The 18,497-nt window shown below is 36.0% G+C and overlaps 1 protein-coding gene across 16 annotated transcripts in view; it reads left to right on the top strand.

The window, feature by feature from the left end:
* Positions 1 to 18,497, top strand: part of DGKB (diacylglycerol kinase beta) — a 402,254-nt gene that overhangs the window by 48,987 nt on the left and 334,770 nt on the right. The window lies entirely within an intron of this gene.

Genomic DNA, 18,497 nt, shown 5'->3' on the forward strand with positions numbered 1-18,497 from the left:
AGGCCAGAAAGAGTTTATTTTTTTTTTAAGCAAGGAAGAATAGGGGGAGGAAAAAGAAACAAATATATGATTATAGACAGGAATAAAAGGAATAAATTAAGCAAGAAAAAATAAATTTAATGGCTACTATTACTCTTTTTCACATTTAATCTCCAAGGATTTTTTTTCCTTTTTTAAACATTTGAAAAAAGCTAGCAAATTCTATGGAGAGAGGAAAAAAAAATGTCAGAAATGTAAAGCTTGAAATCTCTTTCAGATAGCTAGGGTGGTGCTTCCTTATAGTCCTGGAATATTTTACTGGAGATTTTTACATTGGTAGTTTCTTCATATTTTGAATAGAGTAGTTATGGTAATCTATGTATCATTAGAGTAAAGTTTTGTTAATGTTCAAAACATACATAAATGGGACTAGTCTGTCCTACATTCAGTATCTAAGTAATATCTGGTTACCTTCTGTCTCTCCTATTATTCCTGATGGAAAGACAAAAGCACCTGCTGAGGAAAAGTCTAATTTTATGATAAGCACCCAATATAGGTCAGTTGAAGTACATTCTGGATGTATCCAGGTCTCTCAATTTATTATAAAGCATGCCTAAGATAGTAATTTCACAGTTTAAGGTTTACTTTTAAGGCATCCAGCTTTGGGTGAGATAAATTGCACCCTTGGGTATCTTCTCAGCTAGAAAGAAAAACACAAGGGAGATTTGAAATCCTAAGGATGTATCAAATCTTCTCTGTGCATTACTGGAAATAAACACAAAGTAAAATAGTCTTACAAAAAGCAATTGCTTAGAAGGGGCTATATCCCAGAAGTTAAATATCAAAGTACATATTTTTAACATATATAAAGTAAAAAAGTACAGTAAAAAAGTACTCTTGAGTATTTCTGTTTTTCTCTATGCTGTAAAAAGTTGTCTATAGCTTGCTTTCATCAAAAAGTCACTGTATTAATTCTTTATTGACATAAAATATTCCAATAACTCTTTTTTGATGGAAAATAAAGCTATATTGCTTCCTGAAAAATCTTGATTTACTATGAAACTGAGAAGACTTGCTCAGGCATTTAGTTTTACTTTACACTGCATGTTACATAAATTGAAAAACTAATACAACAGTGACCTGGTTTATCTTCACAAGCTGTTATAAATTTTAATGGTATGGTACTCCAGTGACTTCTGGTCAGGAGGGACGGTGGGCCATTTTGCCTTTTGTAACTTTTGAAAATCTGTTTAAACAGCATTATGGCTTTTGGGTCACAGAATTCAAACCTTCTAAGCAATGTGATCTTTTATAGAACAGAAGGAGGAAACTTTGTACTGGCCCTTGCTAGGCTTAGCTCCGTTGACACAACCATTTCTTTCTAAAAGTAGAATGACTAGAGGAAGCCTGGGGAAGCCTCCCAGTTTTGAAGAACAATTGCTGTTAATCACAAAAGATGCTCTGATAATAATATATTTACTTTATATATTAACTACTATACACTTACTATACATTTTTACTTCCTCTTTAAATTTAAAATACTGAGCGGATGGCTTTTGTTCTTCATGAAGTAAAATACCATATTCGGTTACAATTAGTTTTTCTTTTGAATTCAAAATAACGACTTTTAAAAAAGCTTTATGTTCTGTAAAAGACTGTTTCCTATAAATAATGTAGGCATCCACAAACTATAAAAAAAAGCTTGTGAGATTACTTGAGTGATCAAGTTATTTTTCTGTCTTACGTTACACAGTGTACCAGCAATTTTTACTTGTCTCTGTTGGTGTTGAGAAAAATAATCTTGATGGATGATCCAGTTCTGACTTCTAGTTGCACCTCTAATGAAGAAGAGGAAATTCAAGTCTCTAGTACAGATTTCTGTGCATTCTTATTCAGGTTTGATGAGCCATGAGGTCAGGGTAGATCATCTGTCAATGACAGGAGAATCTGTAGAATCGCACAAATGTACCCTTCCAAATAACAGTAACACATTCAGCCCTATTTCATCACAGTTTAATGAGCAGAAAACTGTAGAGGAAACTAAGAAGAATATATAAACCTAATAAAGTAGTTTGTATATTTGAAGGGCACTCCTTCATAGTTCAGTTCTGACCTTAGATTTCTTCAGAGTGCTTTTCTGTCAACTCTGGTCATTCAGTGAAGCTGTTTAATTTCAGACCCTATATCGCTAACTCTCAAAATGCTCTCCAGTTAAAGGAAGATATAATCTATTATTTCTGTATCCTGATACGGTGGTGTATTAAGACAGCAATTCTGTGTGATTAATCCAGGACCCTAGCTAAAAGGATAGCCACTATAAAGGGAATGAAATAGTGATGTCATAATCTAAAAACCTTGAAAACTTCTGTAATTCATCCCTAATTCATCTACTATCTTCCAATAAAAATGAAATAAAAACATTTATTTACAAAACCCACACTAAACTACTGAACTACTGTGAAGCTTGGGTTTATAAAGATGAGAATTACAGGATATAAAGAAAGTCTTGTTTTGTTTATTTGTACTAAAATCAAATCTAAATCTTCTATGTATCCTGACAAGGTACAACTCCTTAGATTTGCTATGAGGTCAAGGTCTGGGTTGTCTTGCATTATTTATGTTGCTGGCCACCTTTCACTGGAGAGCATCACAAGTAGGCAAAGTTTGCCAATTCTTGTACATATTTCTTGGCATGCTTTGCAGTTTTCTCATTCAGATTCAAATGCTTCATCCTTCCCCCTTAGAGACTGTTAATCTTTAATTTATTCAGGAAAAGTTTTACTGCTCCTCCCCTTGTCTTGTTTACTGCTCTGATTCTATGGAAATGCAAATACGTCTTTGGGAGAGCAGGTGCTCTCTCTTAAACTATGAGTGAATTATTAACCCATGGAGGAATGAATTGCAGTTTCTCTCTCTAGGAGTGCTTGCATGCATATCTCAATATGAAGATCTTCTATACTTGCTGAACTTTGTATTTTAATATTCACATGTACATTGATTACCATGCTTGTTAGTAACACATGAATGTGAATACCATATGAAGCTCATTTTCAGATCAAAACTGTTCAAGCTAATGGAATCCCAATTCTCCCTGGGGGATACATTGACACTTAGAGAGGTTCAAAACCTCAATGTATAGAACATGCATGTCTACTTTTTCTTTAGAAAATACATGTCTTGAACATTTAAAGACATTATCTACTACTTTCATTAAAATATTTTATGGATATGCAAGGAATGGCAAGGCCACTTAAAGATTAATTCTTTGTGCAATGCACAGCAAAGTTAGGAGAGATTTTGAACTGTTCAGAATCAAGCAACTGAAGCCAGAAGAGCTGTGACGTCTTTCAACCTGTGAATACCGGAGAAGGGAAGACTCTAGTTCATAGCTGAAGATGAGAGGAAAGACTGTTGTCATTGCTTCTTCAGATTTAACACAAATTTCACTGAATATTTCTTTTTAGGGTAACCTAATGGAATTGAAGGGAAAAGAAAGAAAAAAAGAAAGAAAGAAAAAAAAAGTTCATGTTGATATACCCGTCATGTATTAATACCCTTAAATACCTCCAAATGGATGTAAACAACACAAAGTGAAGACACTTTGCTAAAATTTTTGTGGAGAAGAACCATGTGCAATAGATAGATTTTCCTGGAGAGTTGATGGTGTAGATTCCACGTTTTGTGTCATTTCAGTGGGATTCAGTAAATGACTACATAGACAATTAAAACTTAAACGATCTTTTTCTTTTGTTTTCTATCCAGTTATTACTGGATTCCTATCCAGTTGTTTTTGAAAGTTATACATGTTGTAAAACCTGTTGTTTATATGCCCCAGTGTTTACGGGAAACAGATACTGTATATATGGCAAGGAGACAACTGTGTTACAGAGTGAGGTAAGCTGTAGATTTTTTATTATTATTTTTAGAGATTCTTCTATCACTGTTAACTGATTTTGTCTGGACTCTTTATCTTTGGGAAATCATGTTCTGCACATTGTCCTTAAACTTTATGGCTTATTCATATCCATATCAAGTCAAGGCAGTATAACCAGGTCAGGTGAATGGGATCATTTTTCATCTTTCTTCTTCTTAGAAGCAAAAGGATAGCTTTACTGGATCAGACTAGCTGTCTGTCCTTACTATGCTGTCTTCTAACAGCGATTATCAAGGAAATATAAGAATAGGCTAAGGACCTACAGTGTTCCTCCAGTCTCCAGCGTTCTATATACATTCATTACTTCACGGATCTCTGCCGTATCCCATTGCTTCTTTTTGAAGCTGGAAGATTTCTATTATAGTCTTTCATCCCTTATCAGCAAGTTGCTCTGTCTTTTTGTCCTTCTCTTTCTCCAGTTCTACTGTAATAAATTCAAAACTCTGTTACTGAAAATGCAAGTGTACTAGGGATCTATAGAATGGAATTAATTGTTTTATACTTTGGTCCTTTCTGAACACCTTTTTGAATGCTGATGAGCACAAACTCGATGTTTCTGATTATACTTAAAAAATTTAATTTCTGAGATATAACTCATCAGTGGTGAGCTCATTGCTCATCACATTAAGTGTACAGCTAGGATTGCACCCCTCCTCCCCCTCCCCCCCATTACTTTATCTATGCCAAAGCATATGAGGCATTTCCAGCAGAACGTGAAAGCTAGCTAGTATTAGCAAGTAGCAGAAGGGAGAGTTAGGCTATTAGGGGATTTAGTGTCTCTGTTATACTTAAATCCTGTTTCAACTCTCTAAATCTTTTCCTGTGTCTAGCCTTAAACACCTTGTAGTAAGTTGTGTGTTTTGAAGTGATGTATAGGATTGTCATTTATTTTACTTCAATGTGATGGCTATGTGATGTTTATTGATATGAATAGAATAGAAGCAAGTACAAGAACGTTTTGATCATCCATTGGAAATAAACACTTTTTTTGTGAGTAAAATACATAGTTAATATAAATTATTAAAAATATAAACTTTGTAAGTAATGAAGAGCATCTCTTGTGTAAACTTATTTATTTAAAGAATTATTAGAATTAAAAATGTTGTAAATACTCTTTTGAAATGATTAGATTTTTTCCTTTTTCTCTTTGCTAGCCTTCTGATCATAACCTAATTAAAAAAAAAAAAAAGATAAAGTAATTAACCTTTTGCTGTATAATACATAAATAGCTTAACTTTGTCAACTTAGAACACAGATGTATATATCTAAGTAAGCATATATTTTTCCGTATCTTTCTGACCTCATGTTGAATATGCCGGCAAACATTCATAGTATGTTCTGGTCATGGATAAATCAGAAGCCCTCAGAATGTATCTATTCCAATTTAATTATTTACAAGCTTAGTTTTAAGGGAAACAGTTAGTTTTAGAGAAACAGTTCAAGTGACTAATCCTAACTGGGATCACGTCAGTTCTGGATGAAGTGCAAACCTTGACAAAGTGTTATTTTTATCTAGATCATATGCTCAACAGAAGTGGATATGTAAGTAAATGGTACTTACTCTGTGTGTGTTTGTCCACACGTATAATAACTAAATAACTGGCCGTATATTGTAATATTAAAAAAAAAAATCACCATATTCACCCTCTTTTAATTGACTAATATAGCATTGGAACATGGAACTGGAATGGATCACATGGACCATTGTGTCTAGTCATTTACAGCCTTAGGAAACCGTGCCATAGATGCTTTATTTAGATGGAGTTCACTGACCATCAATTTTGTACACCCTTACCACAAGCCACAGAATTTCTCCCTGCAGTCTAAAAGAAAACAAAACAGACAAACAAAAAGTTGATTTATAAGAGAAGACCAAGACATTAGAACACTAATGTGACAAGAAGAAAGAGGGTAAAAATACTGAGGTAATTTTTGTTTAGAATAAAACGATTCTTTGGTTAGGTTTGTATGCCTTTTGTGCTCATCTGTGAAGACACATAAGCAAAGCAGTTAATATCATAATTTAAGGTCTGCTGTTTTAAATTGAAATATTGGAGTAGATGGGAAGAATATTATGTTTTAATTTGTAAATGTGACTATTCATACTGGGAGTCTGTTTCCAAGAATTATACTGTGAAATTGGTGATCACACTTAGACGAAAAAATACATTTCCCATAAATTATTCTGCATGAACTACCCATCATTATTATTTATAAGCACTATTATTTACAAACATTATTTGTAAAGTATATAGCCTTGTAGCCTTGTGTTACATCGTTTCTTTAATGCTTTTAGTAGGATTTACAGTTCTGTGATATGCTATATTAATCGAAGTGAAACATTGTCCAGTACTTCATAGGCAGTCTGAGCTAATGAGATGTACTGTACACCTAACAGGCTAGTATGAGTCTAAGAATTTACATTACAAAGGAATCTAGGCAATTTTAACTCAGCAAGGTATGTATTTAATAATAATCGCTGAAGTGTTCTGGGCTGGTAAAATTAATGAATACCAAAACCTATCAGACAGTAGCATGTTATTCTATGAATCTGAACTTGAAAAGGTGAATATGATGAGGGAAGTGAATAGAAAATGAGGTAGGCTGATGCAGTCTGGCTGCAGTTACTTCTCTTTTAAAGTTTACTTTTTCTGAACATATTTAGGTAGATATTTAGGGCATATTTATGGCAATGTTTCCTATATCTCACAGTTCTGAAGGAATAATGATGTATAGTGTAAAATAGATGCATCATAACACTGACTATTCAGATGTGTCCTCCATCATTCTGGATATTTTCTTGGCAAAATTTATCACATTTATTTTCTGTGAGTTTTCCCTGAACTACTTTTGCGTTATGGTTGCACTACAATCTAGATAATAGCAGATGCGCAGAAAGAACATGCAGGCACTTTCTAACCTGCTAATACTCTGAGGGATTTACTTCAGGATTTTGACCAAGATGAATTCATGCTTCTGAACTGTCAGTGACTTCCACTCTGTGTGTGGGACTGCTGCTGGCATATGCAGGAGTTTCCCTTGTGTGCAGAGTGGTTGTGGTATGGAGTGCCCAAGACAGGCTTCAGTGAAGTGATTTGCAGTCAGTAACATGGGAGTTGATTTTGATGTATGTTTGAAATGCCCTGCTGAAGTTGTAACTTCATTCATTTTGGAGAACTGAAAAGGAAAGTTGTGTGAATCAGGTATCCAAATAGTTTTTTTTTTTTTTTTATCTTCAGATCCCTAGGTGATTTTCCTTATAATAGGGTTGCACATTTAAAAGAAGAAGCATGTGCAGATGTGATGATAATGTAAGCTTTTTTGACTTTTAGTACCAAAAAAAAGATTGTTTTTTCTATCTGTTTGTATCTGGAGCTTGCTGTATTGGAGCACTGTTTACAACTCTACTTTCTATGGATATGTAAAATATATACACTAATTTTTAGAGAATAATACTTCTGTAATCAGTATTCAGATATGGTACTTTGTTCTAGATAACTGTTATTCCTCTACTTTGTTGTATGTTATTCATCAACTGGGGATTATACAATAGCTTATTTTTCTGTTGCATTACTGCCATGGTGGTAAGATGCTTGGTAATGCAACAACATGTTAATAAAATCTAGGGAAATTTTTAGTAAAGATTATCCATTTCTTATGCAGCGTGGAAGTGTATATTCGGTGATGCATGGAAATAAGTCTTGAAAAATAAAAATATTAATGGATGTAACCCTCTTCCTACCCTATTATCTTAGAGTCCTTGAAACACGTTGCAGAAGTTAAACTCACCTTGGTTTTTATAGAATTCTGGAACAAAATTCTCTTGCATTTTCTAAACCTTACAACCAAAAGCATGGCTATGAAAAATTCCAGTCATGTCTTTCTTATAGCCCTTGTCTTACAACCTCTTAACTGCTGCAGCAGCCTTTTTGTTTGTTTGTTTTAAATCTCTGCTGATGCCTCCTCACTTTCAATGTCCTTGGGCTGTTCCTGCTGAGTCTCTTCTACTGGGTGTTGATAATGCAATCCAGGGATCAAGAGCCCAAAATTTGGAACTCCTGGGGTTGATCTCTATCTCTGATAGGAGTTAATACAGTCAGTGGTAACTGCAGTGGGAGCAACAGTAACTGGATGATTAGAAATCCTATCTTCTTCCTTCTTTACTGAAGGTGTAGGGATCTGGTGTGTATGGCAAATTAAAAAAAAAAAAAAAAAAAAAAAAGTAAAATCTCTACTTTCCTAATTGAATATTTAATGGTATCAAAGAGAGGGTAGTGGCCATCATAGGCACAGTCACATTTGATTTGCTTGTATATTTCACAACCTTTTGAGTGCATTTCTGTTTCCAAGTATTTACATTTCTACTTGGAATGATTACAGCAGATAGTGGTATGCAAAAAGTCAATCTCTACTTGTGTTTACCAAGTATTAGTGTTAAAATCTCAGCATTGTTTAACAGTAAGCAATTTCTAGGCAAAGATGTTTCTTTACTTTTTAGATGAAGATGTACTGTATTATTCTGTAGAAATTACAGTCTGTGAGGATTGCTTCTTCAGAGAGACAGAGTGCTACTGCTAAAGACAGTTTGTGAGAGCAGACAACAGATTGACTGCCAGAGCAAAAGTTGGTACGAATAAACCACACACAATCAAATAAAATCTGTCATTGTTGTTTTTTTTTGTTTGTTCTGTTTTTTTTTTTTGTTTTTTGTTTTTTTGTTTTTTGTTTTTTGTTCCCTTCTCCTCCCCCCTTCTCCTTCTCATGTGAGAGATGTTTAGAATTATTTTCCTGGTAGGTAGAAGAACAGAGGGAGTTAGTTCTGTGCGTTTAAGACATCATGGAAATGCTGTAAATTTTTTTGAGAAGCTGTTGACCTGAATAGAAATCCTGTGACCACATCCTGTAAACAGAGCATTTGCTGCTTGGTCCTCTTGTGCTGCAGAGGCAAAAACAGGAGGAGAAGGACCAAGATTCAAGGTGGTCATGTTCCTCCCCAAGGCTGACAGGAGCCTTGGCTCTCAGTCTGCAAGTGAGCCAATGTGCTGTGGTTATGGAAAGGGTAGAACAAGGAGTTTTTTTGTTTGAGGGACAAGGAGGAACAAACAAAATGCTGTGGTGAGTGCTTGAGAAGTGTAAGAGATACATCTTCATGTGGGTGTTGGAATTGCTGTGAATTTATATCAGACTTTTTTATGGTATCTTGCATGTTATTGTTTTACTATTCATATTTCAGTTTGAACCTATTCTGACAGAGATGTCACCTGTACGGCTAAAGTACTTCTAAATATGAAAAAGATGCTACCGACCTCAGTGATACAAAACAAAGTAAAAAGTGTGTTGCGAAACCTATTAAATCTATGTATGATGCCTAGAGGGTGGATCTATAAAATTGAAGCAACTTATGGAACTGGTGAATTTGAAAATTAAAGTTTTGTGATAATGCTCTTAGTGTCTACTTCTGCCTGTCTCTATGACTGTGTAAAAGGATATGGTTCCTTTGAACTAGACTGTAGGACAAATAATACTATTGTTCTAAGACCATTGGTAATGCTATGAAAACACTGGAATTCCTAAACAATAACTGTTTAATGAAGCTAAGGGAAGCTTTTTTCAAAGTTATGTCAAACATGAGATAATTTGAAGTTGTACTGATACAGAAGGCTATTATTCTTTTGAAAGAAGTCATTTGACTTCACTGTGGACTTCTGTGGATGTTCCTCTGTTTATACTGTAAAATAATAGTTCTGGTGGAGTGTGAATAAGGATAGCATGCCTCTTAATAGAAAATATTTGTTTAGGTCTTAAATCAGAATTTTATGATTACTTTGGTATTTCACAGAAAGTTGTGGTGATTTCATGGCGTTAAAGTTTAGAGCTGTGTTTTCTGTTGGAGAAGTATTTTTAACAGAGAGCGAGCAGTAACAAGACATGAAAATATTTCCTTTCTTTTGTGATGTTCTGTAGAGCTGATGAAGTGCATCAAAGGTAACCCGTTGAGGTCCTTCCTGTGGCTGTGGTACCAGCACTGTTTGCCATGTATCTATCCCATGAAAGGACTGAGATGGCACTGGTCAAACATGAGGGTAATGTTAGACTGTCAGAACCCAGTTTTTTTGGTCTACGCTCCCATGCCTCTTTGTTTGCTAATATTGGTAATGCTGTTGGCTGCTCTTCTGCTGCCAAAATGTGTGGGTAGCTGTGGTATGATGGTCACTGATGAAAACATGAGGGGAAGGAAAGGGAACTAGCACGACTTATCTTCTGGAACAGCTCGTACTCCCCTTGTGGCCATGGGCATCCTTGTCTGCCTCTGCAGCCATGGTTCCATGTGTACCTGTCTGTCTATCTACCGTGTTCATTTCAGTGAAGAAAAAAAGAATAAGGGGATACCTTACTGGTAAGGCTACAGCTTGCTACGTGTTGCAAAATCTTTTTACTCAAGGGTATTAAAGCTAGGTAAAAAGTACTCTGGGACATGTTGTTCCATTTATTATTTTTTTTTAAGACTGTTCTCCATAAAGTCCCTGGAGAGTTCTTCTTAAAACAGATGGCACAATGTGGGCCATTGTAATGCAATTTTCATTGTAAAATGTTATGTCCCAGGGCAAATTTACCAAAAATGGAGCAATCATGATGTCCCATAAAATAGAAGACATGTGTTTTTGCAAATTTTGATGTATCTAAAAAAATGCGTAATTCCCCCCACTTTGCCAAATAAGCAAGGCTTGCTATTTTAAGACAAGTATTTTGGGGCTTTTAGAATATCTGGAGACTGTTGTTATTGCATTAACTGCTTTGAGTACTCAGGAAAACTTTGTACATCCGTAACTGTAAACATCAATAAAGAGAGTGTTATCTGGATTTATGATTAGCAAGATGATGTTAGATCTCCCTTTGAAATTTCTGGCAGGAGAATATGTATTTTGTGTTAGCCTTCAAAGCTTCAGTAAATATGATTATGTATAAACTTTAAGGCCATAAGACAATTGAATATTGTACAGATATCACAATGGAGATACTTACACTGATTATTTGTGAACCAGAAAGATGACTTATGTATCTTGTATGTTAGTCGTCTGTATCAAATTTGTTTTGGTAGTTAATGAAGCAACAGTACTGTAAGAGATCTGCTGCCATTATTGGTGACACCTGTCGTTTAAAACACTAGAGAAATTTCATGAATAAATAAAATAAGTGAAAGATATGGAAAACAATATGAATGGATATTTTCATCAGGATAATCTGAAAAATAAGCGTTGATCTATATATATAAATGTATCTATACAGAAACATATAGGTTCAGGATTCTGAACTTCATCATAGGTAGGTTTCTAGAATATTGGCAATGTAGTATTGTTCTGTATAATTATCCAGAAGAAAAGTGAAAATAGGGAACACAATTTTCTCATATTATTAATAACAGGATACTTTTGCAATGGATTTCATAGGTATATTAATTCTATGTTTTTCTTTCTTTCGGGATGCCAAAAGAAATAACTTATTTTAGTCATGCCAGTTTAAGGCATGTAAGCTAAATCTAGTTTGGTGCCTGGGAACCTTGAAGAGTGGAAGCTACTAATAAACATCAGAGATCTCTAATAATATCTTGCTTAATAATTTGTTTTGCATATCTGAGAGGCCAAAATCTGTGTGAGTCTAAGTGCAGAAAATTCTCATGTGTTTCTGCAAACACAGTGTTTAGCATCTTGCAGTTTGTATTTCAGGTAGCTGTAGCATTATTATTATTATTATTTTATCATATTTTTCCTTTACTCTGCTTAAGGTATATGCCAGAGAGGAAAGACAGAAAACAATTAAGACCTAGGAGTAGGTTATGTGTATTGGATTTGTACCATAAGGCAGATGGCTCAGATTCTCTGTCTTCCTTTTATTTAGGGTGTTTTTACTGGGACAGATAGGTTGGTACATTAGGAGCTTGTCTGGTCTTTTGATTGTAGGCTCAGGGTGTGGGCACCTCTTCCCAGCATCATTTTGGATAGAACTTGGGCTTCAGTTTGGCTCAGCTCTGTGGAAGAGGACTGGAGCTTCTGGAATAGGGTGGGACATTTTCCAACCAAGTCTGCAGCATGGATGACTGGAAAACCAGGACCCTGGGGCAAGCCATAGCACACATGCTCAAGTAATTTAGAAACAGCCACAGATTTCCAGAATGATGACATTAGGGGCTATGTGTAGTTAAATCTGTAAGTGATAACGTTTCCTCAGCAATACTGTGAACTATTTCTTGTTTTAATTAGTGGAGTATTAACTAAAGGTAGCTGTACGTGACACAGACAGACAGAATTTTAATTAAATTTTTGTGGTTTGGGTAATTAAATTTAAATGATTACTTTTCTAATATATCTTTATTCCAAGATATCATATACCTTTTTTAGGCATTTAGATTTAAACTTACCAGTTCAAACACAGAAAGACAGATTAAAGCTGTTAAGAAATAGAACTTTTATTGACATACATAAATTAACGCTGTTCATGTGTTTAAATATATCCAATTACAGATCTCAGTTCAGTTCCTGACTTTTCCACATGCCTCCCATGTGATAGTGAGCAAATTATTTGAGAACAAATGTTTCAGTGTGTCTAGTGAATTTAAAAAGCAATAATTAATGCCAGCTGAGATCTAGCCAGTTATAAAATTCAGCACTAGATGTATATGCATTTTTAAGAATTTCAATTCTGTTCTTTCTGTAAAATAGTATATATGTCTTTCTGTTATTTTCTACTCTGTATACTTAAAAAGTAAGCAGGACTGCCATATTTTAATATAGTACTGCCACTGATACAGTCAATCCTAGTAAAAGTTTGTGCTTTTATAATACAAACACATAATAATGATAATAGAATTAGTAGTTCCTTAGCATTTGATGTGGCTGGGGTGCATCAAGCACAGCATTGCTAGCCAGTCAAGGGAAGGGATTGTCCCACTCTGTGCTGGTGCAACTTCTCTGTGAGGTACTGTGTGCAGTTTTGGGTGCCACAGTATAAGAAAGATATAAAACTGTTAAAAAGCATCCAAAGGAGGGAAACAAAGATGGCAAAGATAGTAAAGGATCTAGAGTGGAAGTCGGATCTAAAAGAGTGGCTGAGGTCCCTTGGTTTCTTCAGACTGGAGAAGAAGATATTGAGGGGAGGCCTCATGGTGGCCTGCAGCTTCCTCACGACGGGAGTGGAGGGGCAAGTGTTGAGCTCTGTTCTCAGGAACAGCTTGAAGCTTTGATAGGGGAGGTTCAGACTGGGTTTCAGGAAAAGAACCACGGGGAGGGTGGTTGAACACTGGAACTGGATCCCCAGGGAAGTGGTCAGAGCACTGAGCCTGCCAGAGCTCAAGAAGTGTTTGGACAATACTTTCAGATACATGGTCTGATTTTTTTATTTATTTATCGTCTGGTTCTTTGGGGACTCAGGAATTGGAGTTAATGATCCTGCTGGGTCCCATTCAACTCAGATATTCTCATCTCTTTTCTTGGTCAAGTCAACATGCAAAGATCAAGCAGAAAAGCAAAGTGTACTGCAGTGTTGGACACTGCAGGGTAGGCACTTGGGTCAGGAAAGCAGTACAGTGCCCTGTGTAGTCCCCCTTGCACAGTTCAGCTCAGGTCACAGGTTTCTGTCTGCATAGTCTAAGCAGTTAAGTCATAGTACTAAGCATTAGTATCTGTCATTTTGAATCATAGTTTTGCATGGATGTACGTGACTGTTATGGATGACTGTTCTTTGTGGTTTATTTTATTATTTTTTTTCTTGTAGCTAGTAGTTATTCTTCGTTCTTGAGTAAAAGAACACTTGGTGTGCCTAAATAATAAGGATACCTGTCTTTTGGTTTATTGCATATATCAGAAACAAAGAAATTAATTCATTATAAAAGCTAGTCGGTTACAGCAAAAACACTTTTGTGAATATTCACTGAAACTTATAAGCAGGTTCATTTTAAGTGCATTTTATCCTTTTGAGTATGGAGGTTTATCATAGAATCATAGAATATCCCGAGTTGGAAGGGACCCATAAGGATCATCAAGTCCAACTCCTGGCACCGCACAGGTCTGCCAACAAGTTTAGACCATGTGACTAATTGCGCAGTCCAATCGCTTCTTAAATTCAGACAGGCTTGGTGCAGTGACTACGTCCCTGGGGAGCCTGTGTGTAACCACCCTCTCGGTGAAGAACCTCTTCCTGATGTCCAGCCTAAACTTCCCCTGCCTCAGCTTAACACCATTCCCGTGGGTCCTATCACTGGTGTTTACAGAGAATAGGTCACCTGCCCCTTCACTCCCCCTCACGAGGAAGTTGTAGACCGCGATGAGGTCTCCCCCCAGCCTTCTCTCCTCCAGGCTGAACAGGCCCAGTGCCCTCAGCCACTCCTCATACGTCTTCCCCTCTAGGCCCTTCACCATCTTCGTCGCCCTCCTCTGGACACTCTCCAACAATTTAATGTCTTTTTTGTACTGTGGTGCCCAGAACTGCGCACAGTACTTGAGGTGAGGCCACACCAGCACAGAGTAGAGTGGCACAATCACCTCCCTCGACCGACTAGCGATGCCGTGCTTGATGCACCCCAGGATACAGTTGGCCCTCCTTGCTGCCTGGGCACACTGCTGGCTCATATTCAACTTGCTGTCAACTACATCACCCAAAGCCCTCTCTGCAGGGCTGCTCTACAGTGTCTTGTCCCCCAGTCTGTATGTATCGCCAGGGTTGCCCCGTCCCAGATGCAGGACCCAGCACTTGCCTTTGTTAAACTTCATGTGGTTGGTGATTGCCCAGCTCTCCAATCTGTCCAGGTCTCTCTGCAAGGCCTCTCCACCTTCATCCGAGTCCACAAGTCCTCCAAGTTTGGTGTCGTCAGCAAATTTGCTCAGAACACCTTCTAGTCCTACATCCAAATCATTTATAAAAACATTGAAGAGGACTGGCCCTAAAATGGAGTCTTGAGGGACTCCAAGAGTGACCATCTGCCAGCCAGATGTGGCCCCATTTACCACAACCCTTTGAGCCCTGCCTGTAAGCCAATTGCTCACCCATCGTATGATGTTTTTGTTAAGTTGTACATTGGACATTTTGTCCAGTAGGATCCTATGGGAAACTGTGTCAAAAGCCTTGCTGAAGTCCAAAAAGATCACGTCAGCTGGTTTCCCTGGTTTGACTAGATGGGTGATCTTATCATAAAAAGAAATCAAATTTGTTAGGCAGGACCTATCCCTCATGAAGCCATGTTGTCTGGGACCAATGACTGCATTGTCCCCCAGGTGTGCAGGGGTTATGAGGATTATTTTTTTTTGTTGTGAATGTTCTGAGAAGATAAACTTCTGTGTCATCAATAAGTATAACTTTAGCATTTAAAATGCAGTCTTTTGTAGAAAGAGTTCACCATGGAACAGATTTCAATAACAAATTGGAGTATTTTTCTCTCTTTTTTTTTTTTTTTTTTTTTCCAGTTCTGTAAGTTACACCAAAATAGGATGACCTCAGTAAACTGTGACTTACAGATCACATAGCTCTGGTATTTTATTTTGGTGATTAAAAAGGGTTTAAGTGGAACAAACATTTTTAGGCTTCTACTGTATGTGTTCATACAACTCAGTTGTGTGTTTTAGTATAGAAAAGTAAAAGCAATGTCTCATAAATAACAAACCATTTAATGAAGTTAAATGCTACTTTTTCCATTAACATAATGGTTCTTAAAACTCACAATCTGTACTTGATGAAAGAGTTTTACACAGGGGTAGATCATGGGAAAAGTGCTATACATGGAAATCCTGTACTTATCGATAAGGGTAGAACACTCAAAGGACTTTTGAAAATCTCTTAATTTGAAACTCTTATGGATCAGTTCAGGATGTAACAATATGGGGAAAAAAAATCATAACCCTTAAAATATCTGCTTGTCTCTCTCTCTCTCTCTTTTTTTTTTTTTTTTTTTTTTTTTTTTTTTTTTTTTTTAGAAAAAAAGGCATTTATATATATATTTCATATATAGTCTTTTCATAAAACAACCAAATCTTTATTGGGGACTTCTCATAGGTAGATGGAGTAAACGTACTTCAGTGGTTGCTGACTTGATATCATCTGATCTATACAATCCTATCTTAATAGGATAAAAATTTTGACAAATGATGAAAGAAAAAATGTCTTAAAAACACCTTGTTATTTATGATTAGGGGCAGGATTGTTATTCATAGTTTTCTCTCTGTTAATAGAAAACTAAACAGAGCATTGGTTTTTCAATTGCAGGATAATGTGGAAATTTTATAAGACCAATGTTTTAACATTTAAAATTTACTTGTATAAATACTGTAGGCCCACTGAAGTCATACTGACTGAAACAAAGGTATCTCAAACTGATTTTTTTTTTTTTTACCATTTATGTGAATTTAACTGAAAAAGTTAAATTGTAGGATTGTAAACTTTGCAAAAGGAAACAATTCAAAAGGATTAGAGTCTCTGTGAAGAAAAATTTTTGAAGTAGTCTTTTAACTGCAAAATTTGTTACAGCTCTTCCTGTAGAGTGAGCTTACTTCTGTGTAAAAATTGCTCTTGAAAGGGTATTTTCTACTGATCTAAAACGCAATAATTAGAAACTTTAATCATAGTAATACATATGTAAAAATAAATAGCATCTTTCCTGCCTCAAATGTATGATATCACCTCGCAGGGTAATTTTCCCTTAATAGTATGAAGACTTTTTGTCAGTTAAGAATGTCCAACATTTGTAAAAGCATTTGTTAGAAATTATCAGTACCTAAATTTATTTAATTTCCATTAAGTGAAATATGAGGTTGCCATGTTGTGGCTAATTCAGCAATGTCTTAGTGACTTTTTAAAAAATAATATGATAATAATTATATATATTGTTGAGTAAGGGCTGTCTGTCACACTGACTTGTAATGCATCAAGTGCAATGTGTACATCCCAGTGCTTCATTTGAGAAACAACGTAAAACAGACTGTGGGTTCAAAGCAGAAAGACTTTTCTAGGTTGTCCTAGTGAAATAGATGCAGGTTTACAGTCATTTGTAATTAATGTTGCTGCTATAAAAGATAAGAATATACATTCATGGAGGCAGTATGTAAGTAATTGCTATTATGAGGAGAGTGGTAGCACTTTCCTCTGATAGTTCTGTTTTGTGTGGGAAACTCTGTTCTGTGTGGGAGTGTGGTCCAGAAGAGTAAATTATATGCTTATTCCACTTACTTACAGAAGAATGAACGTAGTGTTACCAAGGTGCCATCCATTCCATTATACTTGTTTTTTTTTCATTTGTGACTGAAGAATTCCTTAATAATTTAAGCACAGAAACCAAAATGATTTTTTTCTCTGTTTGTATATTTGTTCTGATGTTCTTATATAAATAATCCTATTTGATATCTAGTTATTCATTAGTTACTATATTCTAATAGGTAAGCCTTTCTAACGAAAAGCTTAAAAATGTTGTCAGAATGGACTAAGTTCCTCCCCCTTCCCCCTCATTTGTCGTTATTATTTCAAATGTGAAACAGAAGGAAGTGTATCAAGCTTGTCTATCTTTTGCTTTTTAAAGTTACAGGGGAAAAGAATTTCACATAAGCTAAAACAGAGGAGAAAAAGCTCATAGGTAGAACTGTGAAGAAAAACATCCTGGAAAAAAGACAACAGAAATGCAGAGCCTTTTTCCAGAGAATAAATATTTAAAAAATACAAGAATAATATATGCTAGCTCAGACAAGAAACATTCTAACATTCTCAAGGGGAAGAGGATCAGTTCCCCCCCCCCCCTCCCCCAAGATGGGAAAAATACAAGGAAATTCAAATTAACAAAAGTAAGATTTTTATATTGAACACCATGGGAAAAGAACACAAATTTAGGTCTCATGAAAGTGCAATTATATACCATCATTAATTAAAAGTACAGTTAAGTACTCATTAATTAGTTATTTATTTTCAGATGTTTAGAAGACTCAATGGGACTGTTGCGCATTGTTAACTTCATCCACACCCTTGGTGGCACTGCGGACATGCCCTCAGGTCAAGAGCTAGGAACGCGCAAGTGACAATGTTCACAGAGCCTTCCCAAACCTGAAATTTAATGTCTCCTTGGAGTTGAATTTGAACGTCAGAAACTGAAGGGGTGAACAGGGAATAGTAGTTTGAGATGCTACTGCCATCACAGTTTCCTTTGGCTGTGGATACACATTCCTGTAGGCAAGGGCCCATCCCACTTTCGAAATCCATTTTGGTAGTATTGCTATAAAAGAGTTCAGTGACAGTAAGCTAATTGAATAAATATGAAATCCTTTGTAGTTGTCTAGAAGGCTCCACAATATCCCAGTGGACAATGACATAGCGTCGGCTATTCATATCCCTGGACTGCAATAACTTCTGCATGTAGCTCTCCCTGGGGATGGTGAAGGGGGATGGGGAATAACACATACACACAAACACACACACACACACACACACACACACACACACACAAAAAAAAAAAAGCTAGTGAAAAACAATGTGTCATGCCTTTCTGCTACAAAATCCATTAACCTGCCTGCTAACCTGTTCTGTATTCTTTGCACAAATTTCCTGTTGAAGATTAAAT

Source organism: Anas platyrhynchos, chromosome 2 (genome assembly GCF_047663525.1).
Source record: "Anas platyrhynchos isolate ZD024472 breed Pekin duck chromosome 2, IASCAAS_PekinDuck_T2T, whole genome shotgun sequence".
NCBI lineage: Eukaryota > Metazoa > Chordata > Aves > Anseriformes > Anatidae > Anas > Anas platyrhynchos.